Raw genomic sequence first — 16490 nt, 5'->3', positions numbered from 1 at the left:
GCTGAGAAGGGCTGTGCATGTGCAGTGTTGTATGGTTGCTTTCTCTTCTCCAAAGTGATGTTTGAAATTTGTTAAACCTGGGAAAATAATGGAAAACAGAGATCCCTCTAAACTCTTCTGGATCTGCAGTTTTCACATATGTGGTATTTACTTCTGCCTGGCAATGAAGCCAAAATAGAAACTGTAAGGGCTTATTTATTTTTCCAAAAAAGGTAAACAGAATCTTACTTTGTGAGGCATCGGTCGTGATGCACCTTGCCTGCTGCTGGCTCTGCAGCTCTTGCTGGTCTGTTCTGGCTGATATCTACTCAGTCCACCTGAAAGGATGATGGCAGCAGTGGAGGATACCAGCACCAAACAATTTATCTGTCAGTCCAAAGTGGTCCCTAAACAATACCTGAGAGGAAACTCAAAAGCTTTGGTTTCTGTGGAAATGTTCTGCTGCAACATTCCTTCCCATGCACATATTGAAGTGGAACACTTGTATTTCCTAAGCAGGCTGCCTGGACAGGAGGAATGCTCTGCTGTGTGTCACTTTGGTAGGATCTCTTCCCTACCCATCCTGCATAGTGAGAGTTCAGCTCTGAAACTAAACCATAAGGTATTGTAGGTATCTACAGCAGAAAGTATGCCTTTTTTAAAAGCATGTAGCCCAAAGCATGCGAACTTTACTATTACAATTAATACCCAGAGCAAAGAGCATGCTCCTGGAAGGGAATTATTTTAACAGTTTCAGAGAGGAAGGAAGCATTTTTAAAAACATCTGTCTTTTCTGAAGTTTGCTGCCTAGCCTCCAGCATTTTGAGGCAACCCCAAGGGCTGTACCTTACTGGCGGAGTGCAGCATATGGTCCCACTGCAGAACCTGGCATGCAAGTGGTTAAATTAATAGGTGTATAAATGCCTTGAATTTGGGGCAGAGATATGATAAGAACTTGTGTGGACCTAAGTCCTACTTCAGTCCCTTTGTAGGCCATGGATCTTGTCAGGAATGGTATGATGTTAGTGCCTGAAGTCAGGAGAAGAAAGCAAATGTGCTTTGATAGGGCCTACAGTGGAAAAAAAGAAGTCCAGCTACACAGAAAAAAATAAAAAATAAAAAAAAACACATTGCATGAGGAAATCTCCACTTTGAAGGTTTCATATTTGAAAAACTACATTTTCTTCCATGAACTCCCTGGAAGTGTGAAGGTAGTGAAAATCCTTGGCTTATGGCTTTCTCTACCTTCAATGAAAAGATAGAGGGAGCAATTTCCATGTTAACGCATTAAAATCTGTTCAAGCAACACAAAAAGTAGTTTAGTCTGCTCTGAAACCGCATGTGACTTGTGGTAGTCTTAAAAACACTTCCTCTTTCTGTCTGGAGAACATGTGGCAACACAGTGATAGGGGACCCCTCAGAAAAAGGGGGGGGTGGGGGGAAGGAGAAATTCTTCAATTTCTTTGTAAGCTTCAGGATTGTTTCTCAGTTTTCTGATAGAGAAGCCTGTACATCTGTGAGGGATTTATTACATAGAATAGAAAGGAGATGCTCTCTGTTTATTTACCCAGAGAGATGAAATTCTCAATTCCCAGTTGCAGGACATCCTCAGGTATGCAGGAGGGGGGAAGAGTAATTTCATGAGCCAGGTGGTTAAAGTTCTCACTGGAAAAGTTTTTTCTCTGGCAAGTCCCATCCTCCATTAATTCCAAAGTAATAAAAGTAGAAGTCATGGAATTAAAGTGGAAGAAAAATAGGAGTTCCTGATTTCCCAGGTGCTTTTCTTTTTTTTCTTTTTTTTTTCTTTTTTTTTTTTTTTTTCCCCTCTCTCCACACTGAGGCTGGATTTACAGAAGGGATGAGTGTTCACAAATGAAATGTAAATATAAGAAGCCGTAAGAAGCAAAAATCTCTGGAGGAAAAGAGAAGGCTCAAATTTATGATTCCTTTTGACTGTGACATGTCTGGGCTTCAAACCCCAGTCTGCAGAGTGAGATCTGATTTCACTAGGGATGACTGTGCTCACAGTGGTATTTGTGATGCACTCAGACACTGCTGTAATGACCGCATTAAGAGTCCCTGAAGAAATAAGTCATCCTTTTTTTTCAGTCTGACAACTTTGCCATAAATAAAACACAATTTAGAGTGGGAGAATAGGCTCTGCTAGTCTGGGGTGGATGACTGAGGAACAAGCCTGAGTATGTCCATGCTGTACTCTGAGTGTGCTCAAAGACTAGACTGCGGTACCAAGCAGATGTGATTATGCCAGTTTTTGGGATGTTTATGTATGTTCAGGTGTGATACTGCACCAAATGAATAAATCCTTCCAGAACTGGTGTAGTGCAGAGACCTCTGGCTCTGGATGCACATATAGAGGATCTAGGCCTGGTGCTGCGTATGATCTCCCTTTTTCCAGATAAAGACAAAGCAGTTGTGGTGCGGTTATAAGACAGTTAATAGGATCAGCTGCATCTCTGCTGCCTGTTTATAGATGGCTGCAGAGGTGCTGGGGCATCTGTAGGTCACTGCAAATTTCCATCTCAGAGCCAGCATCCTGCACACACTTGAGTGTTCTGCAGAGATCAGTGCTCGTTCCTGGCTGGCCCTCAAGGAGCACACAAGTGGGCAATTCTGGGGATCCTTATGCCTCTAGGCTCATCTTACTCCATATTTCAGCATTTTATAATTTTGGTTCCATTAGCTTTTCCATTACTAGCTCAGGCTAAAAGAAGGGAAGCTGGATGGAGACACAATAGCTTTTCTGGACCAGCGAACACAGGCAGGGGCCTGACCAGCCTGAGGGACACAGCACCACCCCAGGTGCTCTCTGGCTGTCTCCCTCCTACCTGTCACTCAGCACAGAGCAGCCCTAGTCTCCATCCCCCTGACCCCTGCCTTGCTGCCACTTCCTTCCTTACTCTTGGAGCCCTCTCCTTTCTCCTCACCTCCTCCTTCCTCCCTGCTTACTGTGACTAGGGAGGAGAATGCAGATTTATATGTTCCCTACGTGTGCTTCTCATTTATTTTGGTCTGTCTCTGGCTGTTGATTTCTCCTTCTTGTAGGTATCTCTTAGCTCTCCTCTTCCTTTCTCTTTGACCTTTCCTCTGCTCCTCGTAAGGCATTCTCTGCTCTCATGCTGTGAAATATTCGTGCTGCCTCATGCTGTGAAATGATCTCTCTCATGCTCTCTCTCTGGCACAATGCTCAGCACTTTCTGGAGGATGCTGTTTCACAGAAAATACAACAGCATAGCATCTGACTGCTGTCTTCTGCATCTGTTTGATCAGATACAGTATTTTAGAGGTGCTTCTACAACATCAGAGATACCTTATCTATCTTAGCATTTTCCTTCCTGGCTCTGTTGAAATATACATCAAACAGTTTATTTTTTTAAGCCAGCCTGAGGTCACTGGCATGCGCTACCATCCCAGCTGGCACACCTTGACTGGGATAGGGCTGGTCGTGTTATTCTCCATTTCCCCTTTAAAACACTCCATCTTTCTGACACTCCAGCTCTCGCAGAGAGATTGTGTGGTCAGGTGACACTCTGACAGGCGCTTTGCTGCAGTGTGGCATCCTCGGAGCAGCTACAGCTCTACGCACAGTGTGTGGGCCCATGGAGCATCGGGGCCACGATGGGGCCGTGCATCCATGCAGCACCTGTGGTACCAGTCTGTGGGCAGGCTTTTTGGGAACCCATTCCTGTGAGTGCTTCAGGCCTGAGCTGATCTGGTGCTGCCTCATCACAGTGATTGGTTTTTATTGATCTCTAAACCGCTGAATCATTAAACAGAGGTCATGAAAGCATCTTTATTCTGCTGAAAACATGAGCTCATCCTTCCTGGTATTGCAGGGGACAGGGGAGAGAGAGAGACATGGGGGCTGGGAGAAACAAGGTGCAACAGTGACCTGGGCAGAGTGGGGAACTCAGAGATGTGGTGGCTGAAACGCAGGGCCAGGAGCTGGGCCATTTCCCATCCCAGGAAGGAGGTAGTCTCCTACCCCATGACACACTGGGTTCTCTCCGTAAAGTAACAGACACAGAAATCTCTTTCCCTTCTGGAAGAAGGTAACACATTAACCTGCTGCTGCCCACCGCAGCCCTCCCAAGTGGCGGCACGTGGCTGTGTTGCCTACCCTGCCACAGGGCACTGAGATGTCCACTCCTCAGCTCTGGCTTGAAGTTGCAGTCTCCTGGTTTCTAACCCTAGAGAAACGCACTTCACTCTCCCATGTTCTCGTGCTGCAGAAGAGTTAATGCGGAAGGAGAGAGGAATTTAATCTGCTCTACTATTTATGCCTTAAATTTATTTTCTTACTCTCCTTCTTTAGGCCATTTTTTTTCAATCTGGAGAGGTCCTTCTGGGTAGAAAAACACTTCTTGAGGGGATTATGTTTCACTCTTTACCAGCTAAGCTACAGACAAATATTTCCCCTGATAGTGGTGTTAGACGTCCCTCTGCTCCCGGCTCCAGCAGCAGGCGGTTCAGTCTGAGCCCCACGGCCACCCGGGCTCTGCGGGCGTGGATTCCTTCGGAAGGGTAAATACGAAGGACCGCACCTCAGGTACCGCGCACCCGCAGAGCAACCGCTCGGGAGGGCTCCCGGAGGGCTCGGAAGACGGGTTCTGCGGCACGCACCCACCGCGCCGTGCGGGGAACTCCGGGCCCAGACCCCGCAGCCCCTCTGCGGTGCGGGAGGGGCGGAAGGCGATGCGAGGCAGTTGGGAAAGAGTTAAGGGAAGGTGGCGGGGAAGGCCGGCTGTCGGAAGCGAGCATGTGCAGATTGCAACCGCATCCACACTACGGGCGAGTGTCACGGGCGCGTTTCGCCTCTCGCCGTCGCCGGTCGCAGGGCACCCATGGACCCCGGTGAGGCGAGGGCCCGCGGCGGGGGGGGACGCGACGGCCGCCCGGCACCTGCCCGGGAGGCGCGCCGGCGCCTGGCGGCCTCCCGTCAGCCGGAGATGCGCCGCCCGGGGCGGAGGGCGGGCGCCTGGCTCTACCGCTTTCGGTTTGGCGGCAGGGGCCGCCTGCACCGCCGGGCCGCGGCCGCGCCTCCCGTTCGGCGGGCGGTCGTAGGGTAACCGGGCGGGCGCCGGTCTCGGGCAGACAAAGGCGGCGGCGGCGGCGGGATCCGCAGTCGCCCCCTCCCGGGAGCAGCCGTGGGGAGCCGCGACCCCGAGCGTAGCTGTCGAGGGGTGCGGCGGTACGGGGGTGCGGAGGGAGAAGCGGGGATGGGGAGGCTGGGGCTGCTTTTCTTCTGAGTTGTGACGTGTTTTGAACAAAGCGAGATGTTGTGAAATGTCTCGGTTGTACTGGTTTCACTAACTCATTGTGCTGGGAAAGGACAAATCCGTGTTCAGCCCCCCAGGACAGGGCGGGGGGTGGGGGGCCGACAGCCCCCTCAGTGATTCCTCCGCAGCCCTGGGAACTGCTCGCGCTGCGGTGCCGGGAGGTCAGGAACCCGGATATCAGCACCACTGAAACGAGGATATCCTTCTGCCGCTGCTTTTACATTTAAATCGGTCTTGGGATGTTTGTTCTTGTTCCATTTTTGGTATGGAAAACATCCAGAACAGCTGAATTTTTGCGAAATGGAAAATGTGCTTCCTCCCGCCCATCCCCTGCAGCAGGGTTCTGGCTACTATCCCCTGGTTGTGCGGCGCGGGGACGCAAGGAGGATCGCCCTTCCCCTGTCCCCTCTCCGTCTGCCGCTGTGCAACGCGGGGCTTCCCGGGGAGCTCCGCATCGCCGGCCCGGGGGGAGCGCCGACGTGCAAAGTCCCCCAAATCATGCAGCATAGGCGGCGCATCTCTGTCAGATGAAATGTTTGGTATTGTTCTCTGGTATCATGTGCTTGGCAGGTTTGTTCCAATTCCCTCCCAATTCCCAGGAAGAATATTACCTGCAGGGGATGGGGATATTTGCAAGCGAGGTGTTGGCAGTTCCACGATGGAGCCTTATGTTGGGATTTGCAAAGGGACCGGATTGCCCAGAGTGTTGTTCGTGGCTTGTGAGTACACTGATGCATCAATACATGAGCTGCATCAGCTGAAAACGGGGCTCGCTGCTGCTTGGGGATAAATAGAAAGCCCTGAAAAGATGAAACGTCTACAGGAAATAGCAAAAGAGGAGGGACTGAGATGCAGGTGTGAGCCTCTGTGGCCACTTTTGCAGGTGCTGGGGAATGCACGGCAGGAAATCTGCCCACAGGGCACCGCCATGCTCACGGTGTACCCTGAGGGCTCCCAAACTGTGGTGCCCCTCTGTACATGTGGTTTTCTGTGCCTCTGAGGCATGATCCTGCTGCAGGGCAGGAGGCTGAAGCAGCTTCCTCTGGGGAGGTCTGATTTTGGAACTCTGGGTGCTGGGTCCCACGGCAGGCTGCAGGACAGAACCAGGGGCCACAGTGTGAGTTGTGGGCAGTGGTGGATGGGGGCTGAGGGCAGCACAGGGCCCTGCACAGGTATGGAAGGTGCCTGGCCATGGGGCTCTGCAGTTCTACTGGCAGTGTCATAGCGCGAGGTTAAAATGAACTTAACCTTGAAGCGAGGGGGGAAGGGTTCTTTAGGTGAGGTGGTGGATCTGGCAGTGTTTGGAGCCTTCAGACTGAGGTATCTTTTTAAGATCTGTACTTCAGTTCAGCAGCTTGAAGAAGTTCTAAGGAGTGCAGATGCAGGATCCCCTTGGCCTTTTAATTTGTTAGTCTGCTTATTCCTTCACATCAAGAGGGTGAGTTGTGCTGCAGTGTCCTGAGATATGCACATCACTCATTCATTTGGGTACAGTGATGGCTGCACCCAATTCTCACACTACAGGGCTGTGGGTGGTCCCTTGTGCTGTGCAGGAACAGTGCTCTCTCTCAGTGCGCAATTCACCCAACAACTGCAGTTCTTGTTTTCCTCTGCAGCACCAGCAATGAGCCAGGTGAGGCTGATTGCAGTGGGAGGTCTGGGGAGGTGGGAGGTGATGGCCCTACCAAGAGCCATCTAAACCCCAAGAGGAGTTTCTGGTCATGGAAGATGAAGGAGAAGCAATTGGGAGAGCATCCAGAGAAGAGAAGCCCAATGCAGTGATATGAAGGAGTCCTGATGGCTGGCCTGGGAATTGCAGAATAAATGGGAAATTTTATTGTTGGCATTTGTGCATTAAGACTCTTTGTTTCTGGGTTGCATTTAAGGATGTTGTATTTAAGGAAATGAAATCAAGTTGTTTGTTTGTTTGTTTTGTGGATTTTTTTTCCTTAGTCTCTGGCTGCTATTATTACAAGGTAAAACAAGAGAGCTACTAACATGACTAATTAAAGGGCAGTAGTGTGTCGTTCCCCTGGGCTAATTATTCTGTAGAAAATGGGTCAATTACTTGGATAAATTGTTTGCCAGCAGGAGGCAGGAAAAGGCCCCGCTGCTCCCTGTAGAATGCTGCCTATCTCCAGGTGAAGGCTTTGGAGAGTTGCTGGAGGCCAGGGTGTTCAGATGCTTAGTGCAGACCAGGCAGGGAGTGGAAATGTCTCACACTGTACAGCAGAAATAATGGTCCTTGCGTTTCTGTGACAACACATGAAACAGGAGCATCCAGATGGTATCTGAGCTCTTGGTGAAAAGACTGTGCAGGCAGCCAGAACAAGGCTAGTGAAGGCTTAGGCTTTCTGGACAGATGACCAACATCTCTGCTCATTTCTGATTAGTCAGAGGTCAGAGTTCCTGGTGGGAAATGGTGCTTCCAATAAGATGTGGTGCAAGATAGAGCCTGGACACTTGATGGGCTGTTTAAAACAAACCTGAAGGGCATCTACCTGCAGGTATATACTGCTCTTTAACGTGTCCCCGTAGGCTAAGTAAAAGTTCAGCTGCTTTAGAAATTTATTTGTAGCCACATCTGAATGAGATTGTCGTGTGTGTATGAGTTCAGAGGCCTCTAATTGGTCTGTATAAAAGAAAGTAGCATGTTTGTTACCTTTGTTTTGTTCTAGATTTTTATTGTTGCCAGCACAGAAGTTTGCCACAACCTTATCTCAATCCCCTCCGCCCTCGCAGGCTTCTGTCAAAGCTGGATTAGATTACAGAGAGAATCTTCTCTACCACAAATATGTGCCGTCTTGCTTTCATTGCATAAGATCCAAGCATTAGGAGTCATTGGATAAGTGCTGATAGCACGAACAACAAAACAGGGAGGGCTCCTTCCCAGCTGCCCCATGCTCAGGTGCGCTGGTGCTGAGCCTGCACCGGGGCTGCTGCCAGGCACTGTGTTGTGCTTCTCGACTCATGTGGGAGAAAACGAGGTATTTCTGATGGGGGAAGCTCTCTTCTAGTACGGACAGCTGTGACACAGCATGCTCTCAACTGCCTGTTTTCCTTGGTTTGTTTTTGCCCGGAATATATGAGTGGGAGATGGTCAGACTCACCCAGCTCCACCAGCTTAATTTGGCTAAGAACTTTTGGCTGAACTGCATCCATACGCAGCTCTAGGTGGGGTGGGTTCTTGCTGCAATTGGTGGTGTTGGCAGAGCTGGGTGTGCACAGCCTGCAGGATGCTCTTCAGCCCAGGGGTCCTCCTTGGATCTCGGATTGGCTGAGGCTCACGGTAAGATGTTTCCAGCATGTCCCAGGAGAGAAATGATTTCTTTTTGTGAGAAATGATTTCTTTTTGTGATGCCTGGTGTTTTCAAAATGTGCATGTGGTTCCCACTAGCGGCATGATAGGTGCCATGTGATTGGGTTTATTTTGATCCAGCAGGTCTTTCCAAGGCAGGTCTCTCTATTAAGCTTTTAATTGGTTGTGGACTTGCACAAGAGCTGCAGGATGTAGGGCAGAGTTTATAAAATTGCTCTAATGTCTACTAGCAAGAGAGGAGCTGCGGTGAAAGTAAGATAATTACTTGGTAGCAGTATAGAGCTTGGCTGTCCTTGCTTGGGGTTTCTCACTGCGGGTTAATGCTTTGCCATGGGGATGAGATACTTGGTTTCCAAAACTTTACCTTTGGTTACTTCAGCTGACAGGAACTATGTGCTGTAAGTGGAGCTCCAGGCAGCTGAGCTGCTTTCTGTGCAGTTGAAGACAGAGGTGCATATATAAAGTAGACACTTTATGTTTTAATGGAATATATCTCATGGATATGCAAAAGATCTATCTCTATGGTGCAAGTTCTTTTTAGAGCTGATTATAACCTTTTGGAAACAGTGCCTAGTTTTGATATTTGTGTTGTTAGCTATTACTGCTCACTGCAAAGGCAGCTGAAGATTCAATTCTTTCATGGATTAGCTACAGTGTAATTAGGTTTTCAAAGAGCAGATCGATAGGTACAACATGTTCTTTTCTAAAAATGCCATGTATGCACATGTTCTGATTTACCTCTGCTTTTTCATAGTAGCAGCTCCAGGAGCTGCAGCAGTGCTTAGTACTGCAGCCTCAGGTTGGGGTATGTACTGTGGAGTGGGGGGGAATTTTGGATTTTGTTTTCTTTTTTCTTTCCTAGGTGGTGAAAGTAGATTCTCGTGTTAGAATTGTAATTTGCATGGTGTGAGACTGGACAGTCCTTGTTTCCCTAACAATGTTATGACCATGACTAGAATTTGCTGCTCTTTGGACCAGGGCTTAACAATGTTTGGAGTACTAAATAAGCTGTAAGTGCTAACAACAATGCTTCCTCAGCATCTTTCATCTGAAAATCTTACTGTTCTTAATGAATTTTGGTGCCTCTCTGTGAGGAAGAAATTACTACTGTCATTTCGCAGACAAGTGGATAAAATAAAATGCTTTCATAGAGACATTCTGAAAGCCATTTATATTCAGGAATATTAATGCTTCAACTCGCTTTTGAGCTGCTATATTGTCTTTTCTCTTTTGCCAGATACAGCTATAGGTATTAATTTTGGTAGAAGTTTGGTAGATTTTTTTTTTTTTAATTGGGTTAGGAAACATGAAAGTGAGACATTATTATGCAACATCTCTAAGTGTGCATGTGATACTTGAAAAATGGTAATCAGATAAATTGCTAAGCAACTGTACCCTGCCTTCAGTTACCAAAAAGCCAGTGACTTTGCTTTCATGATGTAACATGCTCTATACTTCTCCATGAAGCACGTGTAGGTGGAGTTCTGTGAGAGTTGCTCCTTTTAACTCCCCTCCTGCTTGACTGCCATATTGTGAGGTCAGGTTTGACCGTGGTTTTACAGAAATGTATTCACAGAACCTGAAAGCGACAGAACAAATGTTAGATGAGCTGTTCAAAATAATGAAGTGTAAGTAAGTGTGTATATAAGGAAACAGCCATTCTCTCCCACGGGCCTTCACCAGCTTGTAAAGAGCAGGCCATAGCTCATCCCTGGGAACGCGAGAGGTAAGAAAATGAGTGAGAGGCTGATGTTAAAAGGCACGCATCAGGGAAATGTGGTGAGCTGTGGGGAACCTTGAACACCACTGCAACCCATTTGACCCAAGTGTTGAGAGATGCAGTAATGCACAAGAACCTGTATGTAGAGCCAGCTGGTTCGTTCTCATTGTCTTAGCAAGAAGGGAATAGCAGGAACATCAGCAGTGAAGTGTGCATGGAGAAACAGTAAGTAGGACTCCGATAACATAAGGCAGATTTAGGGGATTTTGTTTGAAACCTGACTACCTGATAGATTACAGGATCTGTCTTAGAAATTCTGCAGGGTAACTGCAACAACAACAGAATAGACTCTTGTTGGTTATTCTAACATTCTGCTTCTTGTTGGTGACCATCCACAGCAGCATTTGCAGCTCCTGTGGCTTGTGAAGCACCTGCCCAAGGTTCTCCAGTTCTCGCTGGTGTCAGCGCTTTTAGGAGCACTCTGAGATTGTAGGCCTTCCAGAAGCCACAGTGTGCTGATGTGGAGGTGTTTGGGAAAGGATGCTCCTAATCTTGAAGGTGCTTTGTTTTTTTGCAGGTGGCCGAAAGCTACTTTTTATGGAGTTTTGCAATCTTGTTGCTGTGCTCCTCTTCCAGCCCAGATGTCATCTCATGGGATGGTGCAGCCCTACCTCCTGCCTTTGGGAGGGAGTGCCATGTTCTGTGCTCTAAGTACCTTGAGTCTAGGGATCCCAGGGCCTGGCTGCTCCATGCGCAGCTGGAAACCCCAACCAAAGGACAGAGGAAGGGGCGTGCTGGGTTCATTTGGGTGACATCTGCATCACCCTCCGTGGAGGTCTTGCAGGGGTTAGAGGGTGGGGGTGCATTGCTGAGAAGTTGTTTGCTTTCTGCTTTAGATAAACTGAGCCTGGGTGCTGCTCAAGGGCTTCACTGTTGGTGGAACATCTCAGTTTAATTACCAGGTAGTGGCATGGACAGGAGTTTCCTTCTCAAGTGCACTTTGCAAATCATGAAAAAGCATAAGCAAACAGGTGAAGGAACACGCAAGTAGCCACTTGGCAGCCAAGAATTTCATTTCCATCCAGTTCTCACTGGATGAGTGCTGCTCCTTCGCTTACTGACGTGCAGCACTTGCCTGCTGGTGTTGGCATCTGAGAGGAGCCCAAGTCTTGCATAACAGTGGGCTTCAGATTCTTTCTTCCTTTTTTTATTGAATGGCTGCACTACTGCTGAATATTTGTTGTAGTTGTTGATTTTTGCTAATACAAACATTACACCTTTTTAATCATTAGCATTTCAGTACAAAAAGTTCACTTATCATTTATGTGACCTTTTCTGACCAGCCAAAGTGCTGTGAACTCCAAGGTCAAGCCTTTATCTTCAATGCTGCATTTCTGCTCTTATGTTACCGCACAGTCTTTGCTAACAAAGAGTTTCTTTTTCTTTCAAGTGTAGATACACGTGCGACTGAAGCGATGGTTTCTCAAACATTTTGAGCTCATAGAAATGAAGGAGGCTTTTTTGTTTGCTTTTCTTACTGAAAAAAAGGATCTCTTTCCTGCTGGGTGGAGGCCTGAAAGCCAGATCTGGGAGGTGATATGGCTGAGTACAGGGAGGTTTTTGGTAGCAGCGTTCAGATGAATGGCAAATCCCTTGATTGGAGTTTCTGTGACACTGTGGGCGGCCGTGGGGCTGGTGCTAGCAAAAGGGCTGAGCTGCACAGCAATGTGCAGGACAGGACAGAGCTGTCCCAGTGTTGTCCCCCTGCCAGGAGAATTTCTCAGCTCCGCTCTGTCCTCACTCCCATGCCAAACCTTTGAGTAAGGAACGGAGCGCTCGCACCGAGATATGTGGAACTCACCTGGCAATAAATATACCCTTTTGAAAATGTTGTACTTTGTTTTTTTTCCAGGGTGTGCCCAGCCTTGTGGCAAACAGTGGGTGTATGTGTTTATTAGCTGGCTTCAGAGATGGGAAGCAAAACAAGTGACCCAGAGCACAGCTTCTGGTTTAAAAGCAGTGGTGTGTTTTTTGGTTTTCAGGTTTGTGCCTTGAAGGAGTCAAGAGTGTTACAGCTGCTTATTTTGTATCATTTTGTTCTTCTCTCTTTTATAGAACAAATTATAGTCAAATAGATCTGAGCATGTAAAAAGAGTTCTCAGTGTTATTTAAAATGCATTTCTAGGAAATACTTTTTGAAGTTTTGTGTGCAAGCATCTGATAAATAGCTCAGTAGAAACCTATACTCTACTGTTACAAAATGCATACAGTGAAAATAGCATACGTGTGAATAACTTACAGGAACATCAAGTTTAGAGCAATTTAAATGAGAGCTAATAAACAACAGCCGCTCTTTCCAGTGTGACGTATAAGTACCTGGCTGTTAAAATAGCAGCTATTCCTCATGGTAAGAGAGGTTCCAAAGCAGACGTTAACATCAATGCACGTGCAGGAAGTGCTTGGTGTGTCTCATGATACTCAGGTTACATTGATTTAATTAGTAGTTTTATGCTATTCATCACTCTGCTGATCTTGGTGGGAAGGTTTTGTTGGGGGAGGATTAGTTATTTAATCTGCATTTTTTTTAATTGGAATATGTTTGTAGATCAGTGTGATCTAAAGGCAAATGGTGTATTTCTTCTATTGTTTGTATTGTATTTCTTTGTTTTTAAGAGAAAATGTTTCTCTTGAATTACTGTTGGATTTGTGCACAAAATTTTACGTTCATTGGGATCTGATAAATGTTTATAATATCTAAAGGAGGTGGGGTGCAGATGGATGAGGCCAGGCTGCTCTTGGTGCAGCAACAGGACAAGAAGAATAGCCTAAACTTTTATGTAACAATCTCCATAATAACATGTGGAATAACTTTTTTATGGTAAGGGTGATGGAGTGCTGGAACAGGCTGCCCAGAGAGGTTGTGGAGTCTCCTTTTGTGGAGGTATTCAAGACCCATTTGGATGCCTACCTGTGTGATCTATTGTAGGGTACTTGTTTTAGCAGAGAAGTGGGACTTGATGATCTCTTGAGGTTCCTTCCAACCCTTGCAATTCTGTGATAACGTGAAGATCCTGTTTGTTATGCAATCTGGCACATAGTTGTTCTTGCTCTGTAACTTCGTCACATGCCATTAATCTAGAAAATTGCTGTGTGTAGACAAGCCCTCAGAGTGTGAGATCTGTGAGACTGAAGTGGTTATGTGCTGGATATTTTTGTGTTGGAACTGGCACTTCAATGTGCGACTTCTGCACAAAGCAGCACAGTGGCACCCTGAGCGACAGTGCCTGAGAAGTGGAGGGCAGCTCAGGCATGCGGCTCTGCTCACGGCCTGGGTCTGATGTAGGGGCAGGTGGCAGCCGCCTCACCAGGGCATAGGGGAAACAGGCTGGGGGCTGAAAAGGGCCTGCCTGTGTGAAGGTGTGGAGCAGAAAAGGGAGGGGAAGGAATATGTGGTTGGAGGGGGTATAGGGAGGCAGTGTTAGAAGGAGGATTGGGATGAAACTTAAAAAAGTAAATTAACATATTTAAAATGGTTGATGGGCAGGAAAAAAAGACTGAGCGGACACTTTCTGGTAGATCCTCTATGGTTAACTGAGCCCTTGTCTGAGATGGCAGTGGTGAGGAACCTTTGGTCGTTGGCTCTAGCGCTATGCTCCTAATGTTTGTCATGGCAGGGATCCAGAAGGACAGTATGGAGCAGAAGGACCCAGCCCAGCTTGGGGAGTGGCTGCCAGCCCGGGACTGGGGCAGGGGCAGCACTCATCCGCACTTGGTAGAGGTTGGCCATCCACACAGCCAGGTGCCAGGGCTGAGATAGATATGTTGTATTTTGGGTGTTGGAAGGTTCTCTCGCATTGTGCCGCATTAACATTAACCTGTGCTGCTTTGCTTTATGAAGGCTGCCTGGTCGCCACACTAGCTGCTGGTTGCACGCTCCTGTCTCGAAGACAGCAGCTGTCTGAAGCGGCTCGGACCTGCGGGGACAGCCTGGCCTCACCACGGATGCTGTGAACTGGGAGCTGGCCAAAGTGGGAGAGCTGCTGGATCCCTCCCAACAGGTAGGGTTGGGGGGTAGAAGGCAGGAGTGGGCTGCAGCACAGCAGATATGTAGAGTGGGTGAGTGTGGACAGGAGGTGAAATTATTTCCACGAGTTCAACCTGCAGATTGCTTTTTGGAAGCATGAGTAAGGTTGCAGTTTGCATGCATTGTCATTGGTTTCTGTCTGCTTCATGTCATGCTGTTCTGATCGCTCGTAATTTATATTGCCGAGCTTATTCCAGCATTATTGTCACTTTAAGACCTCACCCAGAGATAGTCTGAAGAAGTCACAGCAATCAGGACAGTGGAGCACTGCCTGAGCTAAAGAAGAGCAGTAGGTAAGGAGCAGGGGCTGCTCTCCGCACAGGTGTGAGTCAGATGATGCAGAGTCTATTCCTGCCCCTGAGGAACTGCAATCTCTGCACTCAACAGTGCTACTCTGCTGATCACAGGCTCCTCTTGCCTGTACCTATTGCAGCCTGCTACAATTGCGCAGAGTAAAACGCTACCAAAGTGAGAGGTTTTACATTTGAGTGAAGAGTTGCATTGATCCTAGTAGACAGGCTAGGCATTGTGGGATATCAGCAACAATCCCTGGACCCTGCAGAGTTCTCATAGTACTCCGCAGCACAGTGCCCTAGCAAGAGGCAAAGTCAGGTGCTCTGGTGCAGCTTTCAGCAGTTTAGAGTACAGTTTCTGTTTTCTAGATTGTGGCTAAGGCCCTCATGGTAGGTCATGCACAGTACTTCTCTGACATGGAAATCACTTTGAGTTCTCCATGTGTAGCACCTACATGTTCAGATTCACATAGCACCTCCACCATAGTCTGCTCTCTGTCTCAGGAGTCTCGTGGCCCTCTCCTTGTGGTGGTGTCCAAGGGATCCCTTGTGGTACTGTCCCAGTCACACAGGTTGCCTTGCTTGATCCCTGCCCCTCTTCTGGGAATGGGCAGCAGTTCTGGACAGCTACTGAATAAAAGCAGTGGGCTGAACAATGACAATGCAGACGATGTGGGTAAGCAGGGTCAACAACTGCTTCAGGCTCTGCGTATGATCTTGTTGCTGGTTGTGCAGTTATACACATGCCCTCAATTGGTCAGAATGTCATCTCTTGAGCAGCAAGGTTCATGCCAGTTCTGCAGGTTATGACAAAGCAAGAGTCAGCAGCTTCTCAGGAAGTTTGCTGCTGCTGGACCGTGCCTTGGAGTGCACCCAGACATTCTGTCAATGATGCAGCCATGGGTTCTTCTGGAGAAAGCTGTGTCTGGCATGTGCCCTGAGGTATAGTACTGTTGCTGTGAGCGGAGCAAATGCCGCTAATCGCCTTCCCTCAAGAGCCATCAAAGGAGGTGCAGACATCTCCTGTTACTGTTAAAACAAAAACTGAGCACTGTGTGGGCACAAGAAAACATAGATCCATTGGCAGCAGAACAAGACTATGAATAATTAATTCCTCCAATGCCTCCTGTATGTGCCATCTACTTGGGCTGCTTGGAATGCCATCTGCTGGAGATGCAGACAGATTTGCTCCCAGAGCCACAGGGACACGACCCTGCACACTGCATCACTCTTCCACTCAGTCTGCCCTTCTCCAAGAACCTGTCATATGCACTGTTGTGACATGTTGAGGACACAGAAGTAACCTTTGCTCATTCTGTGGGCTGTTGGTAGGAACTCCCATAGCACCAATGGAACTGGAATGTGTCTGATCACTGATAGAATCCTGGAATGTCTGTGGGAGGGAAATGAGGATCAAGAAGGAAGCACTGACTGCTCCCTTTTGTGAAAGCTGGTAGGGGGTAGCACCTTTAGTGTGGCTGCACCTTGTTTTTGTAAGAGAATTTATGCTATGTTAGGTTGTTTCTATCTATGTCCTACTGAAAAGCCAGACTCTTGTCTGCCGAAAGTCCTCTGAGCATAGCTGGACTTTTCTTTCTTTACAGAGTACCTTAGCATAGAAGAGGGTGCTTATGTGCTGTAAAAATATATACCTTTTCTCAACTCATTTACCAGTGGGCATTTGCTCCATAATGATTGGAAAACTTGGCAGCTGAAGCTGAGAGGTGCCAAGGAGTTGAGGAACTACATAGGCTAAATTCTGAACTGCTGTGAGCTCTTGGGATAGATGAGCTGGGAG

The 16490-nt window shown here is 47.7% G+C and overlaps 1 protein-coding gene across 11 annotated transcripts in view; it reads left to right on the top strand.

Annotated features, from left to right (window-relative positions):
* Positions 1–4381: 4381 nt before the first annotated feature.
* The window catches only part of TMEM229B (transmembrane protein 229B), a 32683-nt gene continuing 20574 nt past the window's right edge, over positions 4382–16490 (top strand). For 2 of the 11 annotated variants that reach the window (XM_052694006.1, XM_052694011.1), the window contains exon 1: positions 8579–14373. The gene's annotated coding sequence lies outside the window, so the exon portion shown is untranslated. The other 9 variants (XM_052694010.1, XM_052694007.1, XM_052694005.1 and 6 more) reach the window with 9 other exon arrangements.

Source organism: Tympanuchus pallidicinctus, unplaced genomic scaffold (genome assembly GCF_026119805.1).
Source record: "Tympanuchus pallidicinctus isolate F22 unplaced genomic scaffold, pur_lepc_1.0 scaffold3, whole genome shotgun sequence".
In the NCBI taxonomy this organism is placed as follows: Eukaryota; Metazoa; Chordata; class Aves; order Galliformes; family Phasianidae; genus Tympanuchus; species Tympanuchus pallidicinctus.
This window is presented reverse-complemented; position numbering and strand designations above follow the sequence as displayed.